Source organism: Pongo pygmaeus, chromosome X (assembly GCF_028885625.2).
Source record: "Pongo pygmaeus isolate AG05252 chromosome X, NHGRI_mPonPyg2-v2.0_pri, whole genome shotgun sequence".
NCBI lineage: Eukaryota > Metazoa > Chordata > Mammalia > Primates > Hominidae > Pongo > Pongo pygmaeus.
Genome location: NC_072396.2, coordinates 15626517 through 15640471, shown reverse-complemented (window position 1 = coordinate 15640471; position 13955 = coordinate 15626517).

Sequence of the window (13955 nt, the reverse complement as noted above, 5' to 3'; positions counted from 1 at the left end):
TGAAACTTGTTTAAGAACTTTGTTTTTATTGATCACCTAAGGCAAAACAAAACAGAAACCCACCACTCTTTAGCTATCTGGCCCTTTTGGTTTTCTTCTTATTCATAAGGTAACCCAGTATACTTTATTAAAAATTCTTTGCAGCCAAAATCATGATAATCCATGACAGGCTTTTCTTAAGATAAAAATTTTAAAAGGAAGGCGCTAAAAATAATCCATAGGGCAGAGAAATGCTAGAGTAACTATAATTCAGGGCATAATCTGTGACTATAAACTATAAATCACACAGGCTGCATGACAACCAATGTATATGAGCAGAAATGAATTTATCCAAGGAAAGAATGGGCAAAGTGTTTTGTGGAGTGGTTTACTCCTGGCTTTTAAACACAGACTGTCTTGTTCATAGGCAGTGTCTTCAAAACTCAGTGGCAACTAGGCTTAGGTCATGATTTGAGAAGGTTATTTTGCTCCCAGGAAATAAAGAGTTTGGAATAGAAGGTTGTGGGCTCATCATTGAAAATTACTCCATTATAAAACAAAGGAATAAGTTTGTCACTGGCTCCCCACAGCATCCTAAAAAAAAAAATCCTGGAGGGTTTTCCTTATCTGCTAGATAGAAACAAATAGAAAAAAAAAAAAAAAACCCAAACACTAAAAGGCCTTTAAGGCTGAGAATTAGTTTTGATTTTTATTTCTCCTGTAGCAACTTGCAACAAGTTGTCACCATCATCATCATCATCATGTTCGCCATCCTCACTATCATCATTGTAGCCATCAGTTTTTGAGCATGCTAGAAGCCTTATATTCATGTTTACTTCTAATCTGATCAATGGTCTTACAAGATAAATATATCATAGATGAGGGAGTTGAAGCTTAGAAAAGTACTTTACCTTGCCTGACACAATGACAGGGCTGGATTTGAACCTTGGTCTATTAATGCCACAGTCTAGGTTGTTTTCCCACTACAGCACTACCTCCTAAGCCTCCATGATGGCATATGTAGAGGCTAGGTGAGTATTTTCTAAAATTAATTTATTTTTTAAATTGTGGTAGAAAACACAAAATGTATCATCTTAATTATTTTTAAGTGTACAGTTCAGTAGTGTTAAGTATATTCACATTGGTGTGTGATAGATCTCTAGAACTTTTTCATCTTGGAAAATTGAAATTATTCCCATTGAACAACAACTACCCCTTTCCCTTTCTTCCCAGTCCCAGAAAACCACTACTCTATTTTCTGTTTCTATGAGTTTGACTATATTCCATATCTTATATAAGTGGAATCATACAGTATTTGTCTTTTTGTGACTGACTTATGTTACTTAGCATAATGTCTTCAAAGTTCATCCATGATGTAGCATGTGAAGGAATTTTCTTCTTTTTTGAGGCTGAACAATATTCCATTGTAAGTATACACCATGATTTCTTTTTCCATTCATCCATTGATGGACATTTGGGTTGCTTCCACCTCTTGGTTTTTGTAACTAATACTGTAATAAATATGAATATGAAAATATTTCTTTGAGTTCTGTTTTCAATTAGTTTGGATATCTCCCCAGAAGTGGGATTGCTGGGTTATACCATAAGTCTATTTTTTTTAGGAACTACCACACTGTTTTCCATAGCAGTTGCACTTTTTTTTCATTTCCTCTTGGTGAACGTTTTTGAATACATGTAAACCTGAATGTCTTCATTGCCCTAGACATATCAACAATGAAGTGAGTCTAAAAATCCTAGTCAACACTAGATTAATTAAAAGAAAAGGCCCGTCAGAATTATGGAGCATCTGAATTATAAGACATTTTAAAATTAAGTGCCTTTTGTTTCATGCAGATATTTAGAAACAAAATAAAGTAGCTTGTCATTTTATCTAGCAAAGACTCTTTAGGGCTCTATTTAAGGAAAAGAGAAAAATGATGTAGAATTAGAAATGTCTGTTAGTATGAATCAAATCCACAATAAATGTCCAATAGTAATTGTCTCAAATCTATGCAGCATTTATCCAGAGCAGGCAAACTCTGGCCAAAATCCTAAATCATTTACCAATGGTGCCAAATCAGTGGAATCTGAAATTGAGACTGCTAAGCATTAAAATGTCCCCTAAATAAAATTCAAGCAGTTGTGTCTAAAACGATCCTTGACCTACCACGGTGTGGCCATTTTATCTCACAGACTGAATTACGTTATCAGGAATCTTCTTTTTCATTTCTGAATCGGTATTTTTCATTCATTTTTAAGTAACCATTTTTTATGCTGATCTTGTGGACACGTTTGATGAATCTTTGGCATCGTTTAGACTTGTAGGTTTTTAAGAGCCCTCTACAAATGATGTCAGCTGCTCTATCTTCCACTGACATTGCATTTGTCCCGCATTACTCATTGCATTTTGAATAGCTAGCTGAACTGTCTTTGGGTATATAAGTAGATCTTTTTTTTTCTATGTAAGTGAGGGTTACAAATCTTTTGGGCGGATGGTAGGGAATAGAAGGAAAGGCAGAATATTTGGGAGAATGCGCTTTTTATTTCATTGAGAGCTACAGGACTCACCTCATAATGCAGCAATTTTGCATGGGAGGAAATGAAAAGGGATACTGAAATTAATTCTTCTTTGTACTTTCTCATATCTATTTAGCCTGAAAGATGCAGAATCGTAAATACATAATTGGGAAAGGGCAGACTGGCCTGGAGCAACAATCTGGGCCCAGATAACACCAGACACAGTTAGGAGTTCAGAAGCTGAAGGGTTCTATTCCTCACCTTGACAGAAAATCACTTGGTATATGATCATCTAACTTTCTGAGCACACTTAAGGGCTCAAGGCTATAGCTGCGGCCACGCAGGAAGGTTATAAGGCATGAAGTCATTAACATAGCCTATGACATTTGTACCTTATGATGGAACATCACTGAACTTGGAATTGGAAATCCTGGGTTCAAATTCTGGCTCTGCCTCTAATTGACTGGATGACACTGAACAGCTGTTCTCTGAATCTCCTTCCCTGTCTGGAAAATGAGGATGAGCATGGAATTTAGTCTTGCTTCTCAAACTGTATGGGTGAAGGACCAGGTGTTTTATTTCCAATTCATCATCAACTGATACTTTTGGTAAATATAATAAGAATATATTACTTAAAATTATGTGTTTAGATATCAGTAATGTCAAATTGTGATGCAAGTTTCTACATGTTTACTGTCAACTTCTGTACCTATCTCATTGTGGACTTACAATAAACATTTGTTTTGAGTGGGCACTGGTACTCAGGCCATATTTTAAGTAACACTGGTGTAGAGCACATGTTGGCAAACTACAGCCTGCAGGTCAAATATGGCCCATTGCATATTTTTGCAAATTGAGTTTTCTTGGCACACAGCCATGGCCACTTGCTTATGTATTGTTCATGGCTGTTTTCACTGCTACAATGGCAGAGCTGAGTTGTGATGAAGACCCTGTGGTGCCCAAAATATTTAATACCTGGCCCTTTATGAAAAAATTTGTGTACCTAGGTTTAGAGGGGACAGAAAAATAAGGGAGCTGGATTAATTTTCTAAGGCCCTTTCAAGCACAAAGAAATAATAATTCTGCCAAAATGCTTGGTAACAGGGAAAATTGGCTGTCTGACCCTGAAAGAGAAATAGCCAGAAAATGCTGTCCCTTTCAGCAAAATAGATGTCCTATAAAGACATTCTGTTCCAAACAGCAGTCTTTTTTTCTATCCCCTCATATTTCTAATATTCCAGTGTATTCCTCCTGTGTACTCTAATTACATAAACAATTGTATGTCTGGTCACCTGGGGTCAATGTCTAGCTTTCTGGCTACCTCTTTGTTAAATTCTTGGAAATGTACCCTCTTTTATTTGTCTCATTTTAAAAACTCACCCTATTCCTAAGCAATTATGAAGTCTCTGTTTATCACCAATACCTTTCTGGAGCGAGCTGCAGTTTGTGGGTAGGATTCTGGTGGTTCTTTCTAGTTGAATAGCCTTCATTTGTGGAGGTTCAAGAAGCCCTAATAGCATCCCTCTTTGCTACTTGGGATTTAGAGCCACAGGGAAAACCAATATTTAGGATATTGGAGAATGTGGCTTATATTTGTGGACACGTGGACTTCTTAATGCATATCTCTACAATAAATCAGACTTAATGTACCAATTCATTGCATTCCTGAAAACCATAGGTCTCTGATACAAGGGTATAGACAAGAGAAATAAAAAACCTATACCCTCTGCAGGCAGGCTAAGAAGAGGATAAAGGAGAAGGATTATGCAAGCTCATTTTGTTATCTCATACCAAACAGGTAAGTCATTCTCATATGGAGAGGCCAGGAGGACTACATTAATTGTTATCCCTCCATGTGAAGGCCACATCAGACATGAAGAGGACTAAATACTCCCAAGCCCAATATCACCCACTATGAAAAATCTTCATTGGTTCATTTTACAACCTACTCTGCTGTGGAAAGGTAGCTCAACTGGCTGCCCATTTACTGGCCTAATTTGAGAATCCTGTTACCACAAGGAATTAGAGAATTCTGGAATAACATTGTGATGGAAGAGAATTGGCTCTCTGAACATCAGGGAGACTAGAAAGTGAACAAAGTTTTTATTCTGAGCCAAGTTGTGTCTAACAGTGGTCTCTTTGTTTTCCTTCAACAAAACTGTCCTGGCACCATATTTATTACCTCAGTGATTAACTCAATTATCTATCCAGCCTTCCATGCTAGAAGTATCAAGTTCTTTCCAGACTTTTCCATTTGATTAGTCATGAACTTTGGTATTTCTACCACAAATCCTTTTTGAAACTTTCCTCCGTCCCCTTCCCCACCACAACTTCCTTAGTTTAAGCCCTGAACAAAAAGCAATTAAAACATATTTCCTGCAACAGACATTTTCCCCCTTATCACCTCTCTCTGGTTTTAGCATCTCTATGGTGGACAGTTCCCTGCACCATAAATGTATTCAACCTCAAGGACAGAGAGCATTGCTTTTCTTTTCTGCCCTAGGGCCCTAGAGGCCCTCTTAACCTCTGGACAAGCACAGCTGGAGGTGCTAGGAGTTAACATCCAGTGGTGGCAACCTTCAAGTGGAGAGTCTTTGGATAAGTGCTCTAGCCATTGTCCCCCCTCTTTCAGAGGAACAATTCTGAGAAACATTCTACATGGATGCTCAGAGAGTTCCCAATAAGTTTGAATTCAAGTTACCCATGGTGGTAACAAGCTTATTCATGCAGTTTTTAATTATATTTTTCTCCTTCCCTGACTCATTTACCCTGCTTTCTTATTTCTACTTTCTGGGACTACCTCTCAAATAAATCACCTGCACTCTAGTCCCTGTCTCAGGCTCTGCTTTGGAGGAAACACAAACTAACTAATTATTTATGAAGCAAGAATTTTTTATTACTAAAACCTGAAGCATGAATTGGTAAAGTAACTTGTTGAAAATTTTATTTCTAGAATGTGTCATAGCTAAGGATAGATCCAGGTCCAGTGTTTTCACCTTACTGGTATCTCCTTTTCACCTAAGATCCAAAGAATTTTCCACATAATACTTCATTTATCTGTATAAAATTTCAGTTGCGTTAATAGGCATAGGGTATGTTACAATCCAATTGTGGAAAGTAGCCTCTTTGCAATTAGGCACAATGGTAAATACTCATCTGATTATCTGATTATGTTGTTCAAGTGCTAAGACCCATTTACAGTGATTCAAAAATGGATACCTTATCAGCTCTTTATTTGTTTCTTTTCTGAACCATTTATATAACAAGTATCGTTTGCCAAGTTGCATTTCTTGAAATACAGCCAAATGAAGCACTTTATAAATAAAAGAGGCCACTCAAATAATTTATTATCATTCAAAAATTATTGAAAATGCTCCAAAGCTGAACAATTAAGCTTGCAAATATAAATAATCAAGGTAAGCTTCCTTAATTAAAGAAATTTAAATTAGCTTTAAACTCTAAGCTCTAATTTCTATTAAGCCGAAAAGAAAATCCTTGTCCCGTTGTGAACAATTTTTATTCTGTCTTTCTAGGTTTTTAAAAAAATATCAGAAATATGGAGACAGAAAAAAGACTGGTGGAAGACATTTGCCTAGCATCCTGGATGTTGTAAATAGTAGGCAGAAGAAGACAATAGCCTAGAAATGCCCTCTCAGCTTCTCTGGTCTTGTAACCACACAAGTGAAATGGGAAATTGGGCCAAGGAAAATGAGCATATAGGTCAGAAGTCGAGCAGAAAACAGTACACTGAGCCAGGAGTTTTGAAGAGATATTTTTACTGAAGGAATTATTTAGAATTATGGGTAGACTTAATGGAACCATTAAAGGATGTTGGGGCACCAGAGTGTAACAACATCAGGAAGATGTTAGCACCCTTAGCCGTGATGAGACAAAGGAGGGAACAGAGCTACCAAGCACAGTGATAGCTGCAACCATAGAAGAGGGGACACTCACAGGAAATGTGATCACAGAAGAATAGTATGGAGCTGGGAGAGAGCCAGGGGAATAATTACTTTGATCTTTTAAAAAGTTTTCTGTGCTCTGATTGCTCTCCAGGTATACCTCCCGTTAGTTGAACGCAACCAGAAGCCAGAGGTATAGGGGGCTAATTGATGAAGCCCATAGAAGTCAGCCTCCTAGGGCACAGAGAAGGGCAAAGAAGATGGAGCAAAGATCTAAGGGCTGGTGAAGGAAGGGAGAGGTACTCCCCTTGCTTACTCACACATAAATAAATCCTGAAGCAAAATTTGCTTCATGGAAGCTTTAGCTCCTAAAAGGGTAGGACTTAGACCCAGCACTTACAGTAACCAAAAAAGAAGCACTTGAAGTAGTTTTTTAACCTAAAGTTTAGGTTATTCACTAATGTTTAGGTGACAGTCTATATACATTTGGGTACAGATTTTAGCAGAGGACTATCATATGGGTAGATGGCAATAAGTGCTCATGAAACAAATTGGTTTCTGTTTTCCTTAATATTTGAAATACTAGCACTACACAAATCTTTTCTCAGTTGACTTGCTATTGCATCCACCTCCAAAAAGTTTATTTGTTCAAACTGGACAAAAATATTTTATTTTTTCACATATTTTCATCAGGAAAATGGAGAAATCAATAGATGAGTTCCTAGGGAATGTTTTTGCCCTGGCGGACTTCGGCTTTTGTTGGAGTGTGGTGTCATGCTCATAAGTTTTCTGCAATTTTTCCATTCACTTATTCATTCAATGAACACTTGCTGAGCCTAATATAAAAGGATCCTTGCCTTGGTCAATATTGCCTGCTAGTTTAGGAGATAGATAAGAAACAAGTAAATGCTTTAACAAAATATGTGCAGATTATGATCAGCATTGTTCAGGAAATGAAAATGGTTGGGGGCTGAAATATAATTAGGAACAGAACCATCTCAAGTAGATAAGGTGGTCAGGGAACATCACTTTGAGAAGAGAACACAAAAACTGAGACATGAAGGATGAGAAGGAGTTGGACCTGCAAAGTCCAAGGGCAGTTGTAACCCAGACAGAGGGAATAGTAAATGCAAGAGCCTCGTGTCAGGAAAGGGCTTTAGTCTTATGACAGTGTATCGCCATCTTCCCTTAGGACAAGGTGACATGGAGGTACTTCAAAAAATATGAATTTTGGGGGCTCCATCCCAGATACACTGAATAAGGATCTAGAGGAGAGCCCTGGGAAATAGTTGCATGTTATCATTAGGAACATTTGGGAAACCCTGCCCATAAAGAACTATCAGTGATATTTAGACTGTACAGTGGTATATCTCAAGGAGATGAGGGCTGAGTGTAAAGAATGCTGTGCAATTTTGTTGGTTTTTCATAGTGCCTTATTTCAGAGGTGGCAGCCTCTGAGAAGCAGTGGCCAAATTTAGCAAGCTCAAATGTATCAGACACAACCTGCTTCCTGGGCCCTAGGGCTGCCATCTGCTTTAGATACACAAGTCCCAAAATATGGTTGGCAGAATTCCAAAGATGGCCTTCTAAGATTCCCATCCCCTGATTATTCAATCAAACACTAATCTAGGTATTAACATGAAGGGACTTTGTCAATGTAATTTTGGCTACTGGACCGTGAAACATGGAGAGGAACCTAGATTACTCAGATGGGTTCAGTCTAATCACAGAAGACCTTACAGGCAATGAATTTTCTCCAGCTGAAGTTAGAAGAGAGATGAAACAAAAGAGAAATGCAGATTAGGCCTTCAGAGAGATGCAACAGAAACAAAATTGGGAAGATTTGAGCCATAAAAAGAACTTGACTGGCTTGTGCTGGAGGAGGGGGCCACATAGAATAAGAAGGAACATGGGCAGCCTCTAGGAGCAAAAACCCTGGTTGATAGCCAGAAAGGAAATGGGAACCTCAGTCCTACAATCACAAGGATGTGAAAACTTGAATAACTCTGGAAACTGGTATTTCCCAGAGCCTCTTAATAAGAGCTCAGTCAGCCAACAGCTTGATTTTGGGCCTGTTAAACATGAAGGTGAGAAACCAGCTAAGCCTTCAAGGACTTCTGACCTACAGAACTGTAAGACAATAAATTTGTGTTCTTGTAAGCCACTAGATTTGTGGTAATTTGTTTTGGTGGCAGTGGAACTCATACAGGAAGTAACAGTCAAGTTTAGCAGTACCCAACCTTAAGGCCACTCTACACCATCATTATTAGGATTCTACCAATGATTTAGTAAATTGAGCCATGTACTACTGGTCACAGAACTTTTCTGAAACTCAAATTTCTGATCTTTAAATTGGAGATAAAATTGTCCTCAACTAACAGAGTGGACCGAAAACTCCAATGAGATATAAACTTTGAAACACTGTGCAAACATAAAGAGGCTGCTCCCATAGACTTGGAGGTATAATTATGCCTTTTGGCAAAGCACTTGCACTTTTTTTTTTTTTTTTTTTGCACAGTTTTAGGCCCTTTATTTGATTTTCATCCAGTGCAATGTTGGACAAAAAAATAGTAAGAACAGGAATCCTCACCTTGTTCCTGGTTTTGAGGAGAAACAACTCATCATTTCTCTGTTAAATATAGTGCTAGGAATGCCCTTCATTAATTTTAGGAAGTTCCTCTTATTCCTAGTTTCTGAGAGTTTTTATCATGAATAGACGTTGAATTTTGTCAGATGGTTTTTCTATATCCATTGAAATAATCATATGGTTTTTTCTTTATTCTCTTAATGTGATTAACTTTTCAGTTTATTTTCAAATGTTTAACATTGCATTTCTGGAATAAACCTAAATTAATTATAATATATAATTATTTTTGTGTTTTGTTGGATTTATTCTTATAAATTTTTTTCCTTCGTATTGTCTTGGATTTGCTTTGGTAATAATTTAAGGATTTTTTTTTTTTTTTGCGATAGTACTTAGCACATTTTTTTTCTTTTTATCGTTATTATTATTATTATTATTATTATTATACTTTAGGCTCTATGGTACATGTGCGCAACGTGCAGGTAAGTTACATATATATACATGTGCCATGCTGGTGCGCTGCACCCACCAACTCGTCATCTAGCATTAGGTGTATCTCCCAATGCTATCCTCCCCCTCCCCCCACCCCACAACAGTCCCCGAAGTGTGATGTTCCCCTTCCTGTGTCCATGTGTTCTCATTGTTCAATTCCCACCTATGAGTGAGAATATGCGGTGTTTGGTTTTTTGTTCTTGCGATAGTTTACTGAGAATGATGGTTTCCAATTTCATCCATGTCCCTACAAAGGACATGAACTCATCATTTTTTATGGCTGCATAGTATTCCATGGTGTATATGTGCCACATTTTCTTAATCCAGTCTATCATTGTTGGACATTTGGCTTGCTTCCAAGTCTTTGCTATTGTGAAAAATGGTGCAATAAACATACGTGTGCATGTGTCTTTATAGCAGCATGATTTATAGTCCTTTGGGTATATACCCAGTAATGGGATGGCTGGGTCAAATGGTATTTCTAGTTCTAGATCCCTGAGGAATCGCCACACTGACTTCCACAAGGGTTGAACTAGTTTACAGTCCCACCAACAGTGTAAAAGTGTTCCTGTTTCTCCACATCCTCTCCAGCACCTGTTGTTTCCTGACTTTTTAATGATTGCCATTCTAACTGGTGTGAGATGGTATCTCATTGTGGTTTTGATTTGCATTTCTCTGATGGCCAGTGATGGTGAGCATTTTTTCATGTGTTTTTTGGCTGCATAAATGTCTTCTTTTGAGAAGTGTCTGTTCATGTCCTTCGCCCACTTTTTGATGGGGTTGTTTGTTTTTTTCTTGTAAATTTGTTGGAGTTGATTGTAGATTCTGGATATTAGCCCTTTGTCAGATGAGTAGGTTGCGAAAATTTTCTCCCATTTTGTAGGTTGCCTGTTCACTCTGATGGTAGTTTCCTTTGCTGAAAGCACTTGCACTTTAAGCTCTTTGCCTTTGTTATGAGTTGGGTTGCCTGGGAAGCAAACTTGGAGATGGTGTAGAATGGAACTTGAAGTTAAAGTCAGAGGTATTTATTAGGGAGTGTTTGGATACCTTCCAACACCTACAGAAGGAAGCAGGATTGGGCTAGGGAGAAGTTGAGCTGGAATGTAGTCCCATTAGCAATCCATAGGAACTTTGGAGCTGGGTGTCCCTTCAAAATTGTCCAGGGATAAGCCCAAGGTCTGAGTCTTTATGCATCCTGGGTCAATTATCATTGAATGAGATTGCCCTGGAAAAAAATGCATGGGCTTGACTTAGTCAGCTAGATTTAGCTGAGATAGTCCCCAGTGAGGGCTGACAGCTGATAGCATTCCCAACAGCTGGGGGTGTCTAGGCAATTCATCAGTGTTGATAACATTCCTGATAATTTGGGGTGTATGATAAGATGTCTTTCAATCACAAAAAGGAAATCATATTTCTTCAGGTACCATGTTGATTTCTAAATCTCTTTTGTGGCCCAGCAGTTCTGTTTCATGCAAGATAAATGATGTTCTGTTATCAGTATCCCACTCCTAAGTCTCAACAATCTCTTGGATCAGTTCATTCTTTAGGGCCTCCCAATGCCATAGATTCCTTTGCCAGATTGGAGACTGCTTAAATACTTTAACATGTATATCTGCCAACACCATTGTATTAGTTCATTTTCACACTGCTATAAAGAACTACCTAAGACTCGGTAATTTATAAAGAAAAGAGGTTTAATTGACTCACAGTTCTGCATCGCTAGGGAAGCCTCAGGAAACTTACAATCATGGTGGAAGGCGAAGGGGAAGCAACCATGTCTTACCATGGCAAAACAGGAGAGAGAGAGAGAAAGAGAGAGAGAAGAAAGTCACACACTTTTAAACCATCAGATGTCATGAGAACTCACTATCACCAGAGCAGCATGAGGGAAATCCACACCCATGATCCAATCACCTCTCACCAGGTGCCTCCCTTGACATGTGGGGATTACAATTTCAGATAAGATTTGGGTGGAGACACAGAGCCAAACCATATCAACCATGCCAAAGAAATGACGGTGGGAAGGAACTAAGGAAACTCCCTTAGGAGCCCTCTTAAAATGCCTGTGGGCTAAATGCTTAAATGAACGGAACAACAACTGGCATCCCTAAGGCTCCAATTTGCTATACTATAAGGGAACATTTTGTGCAGTGGTGGCCACAGAATTCCAGAAGAGTTTCAGGAGAGGCAGTTTAATATTTCATATTCTCAGCCTCTTCACTTTTTCAAGTAGCATAATCAACTGGAAATATCTTCTGTCGTTGGAGTGTTTTTGTACCATACTCCAAGTCTTGCAACTTACTCTGAAATGTGAGGGCTGAAATGTTTTGGTAATGTGATTAAGAAGGAAAAAACTAGCGAAAGAAAGAAAAAGGACAAAAGCAATGTGCTTTTTAAACATCTTATTTAGTCCTTTTCATGAGACTGCCAGTTTTGTGCCATTAGAATCAGCATTAATCCTTCCCTGTCTATCAGGTTATCAGATTATTATAGGGATTGGAACATGTTAACCTGCACTGAAACCTTTGGTATAATAAAGACATCATATTTTGACTCAGGGATTTTTGATTAATAAACCTTTCCCAAATAATTTCCAAAGTGAATTTTTTTAATCAACAAAAGTATGAGTAAGACGTACTCTCATTTCTTAAAGAATTGTAGATAAAGGGAGAGGACAGATTTTCTAAGTAGAGAACATGTCATTTTGGTCTCTCCTCACATGTCCCATAGGCAAATCATTTGTCTAAATTCGATTCTCTCAATAAATCTATTCCTCTTTTTGTATTTCCTGTTTTGGTAAGTAGCACCTAAGTTGAAACTTAGGAATTAAAGAAAGTGAAAGTAAAGAAAAATTCTGAGAAGAAGGTGTTCAAAAGAGTTAGGGAAGACAATTTTCTGTAGATTGAACAAGAAAATGCCTTCAGAGTGAAAGAGAAAACCAAGCAGCCAACATAATAAAAAAAACCCTACATATTTTATGATATTTTCCAGAACACCAAGAATAAATAGAAAAGTCTAAACACTCTCAAAGGCAAATACAAGTTGCTTGGAATAGAACAAGAATTAAACCACCATCCTTCTTTACATCAGTAACACCAGATGCTATACACTACAGGGATCATGTAATTAATTTATTGCCGAAACCAGGACATTTTATCTAGATCGGTCTCGGGATAACAGGTGTAAACTGGAACTACCACAGGTAAACTGGGATGCATGGTCACTTCACTAAAAGCTGTTAAAAACAGGAATTTCAAAATTCTGATGGAAAATGTCTTTAATCTAAAATTTCACAAATAGAGAATGCAACAAACCAGTATGAGGGCAGAATGAAGACTTTAGATATGCAAGAAAGTTTGACACCAATCCATTTTCTGGGGGGAAATTACTTGAAAATGTATTTATTTTTTAAAAAGGATAAAATGAGCCAATTAGATAGACAACAGATAGAGAAAATAGAGTATCTAAGAGAAAACAGGAGTAAAAAGAAGCTCCAAGGTGATGGGACAGAGAAATAAATCTGAGCATAACAAAGCTGAGTGGACTTAGTGAACATCCAGCCCAGTTAGAGGAGAGAGGACACACACCGGAAGATGGAGGGTCTAAGAAGAAAATGTCCATATATAAGGAGAATCAGCAGAAGAGACAACAGGAACAGTTTGGTGATTATATAAAGAAAATGCCGTTAGTATAGTACATAAAAGAAGACAATCAATTCAAACCTAACCCTAGAAACATTCTCCTCTGAAAGCCATAAGAAGCAAATGTATTATAATAAAACCTAATATTTATTGAGAAGTTACTATGTGTAGGCATTATATATTTTACATATACTAATCACTTAAATAGTCATAGGAACCCTATGAGGTAGCTAAAATTATTTTCCCCTATTTTTCAGATGAGGTAATGGAGGCAGAATGAGGTTGCTCATCCAGGGTTACACAGATAATACAGGCAGAGCTAGGATTTCGATAGTCAGCCTCTAGCTGTCTGCTTTCAGAGAATATCATTTGGTTCTAGAATAAAGAATATTTGGTTAAATGAATGTTAACAAATCTTATATGTTTTTAGCTTTTAGAATTAATATATAAATAAATCACAAGCAACTTAACTGTCCTTACAAGTCAGGATATAAATGTTATGCGAAGGAAAGACATATTTGACTATTTCCAGGACGTTGGAAGATGAAAGGGAAGGAGGAGACATGGAAGGAAGGATGGGACAATAGTATCCTTGTCTAACAAAATGGGAAGAAAAGAGAAAGAGTCTATATTTGATAGTCCCAGGCATAGAGGTTTAAAATGCTGTTTAAGTTACAAAGGTGACCACTCTTGTCACTATCTTTGGTGAAATACTGAGGGGAAGTGAGTAGTAGTTAAGTCGGTTAAGTCTACATCTAAAAATCAAGAAATCAATAAAAATTGCTTAAGATTGATCAATAAAATGTCAGTATGAGCAATTTATTGAGAAATATAGAAGTA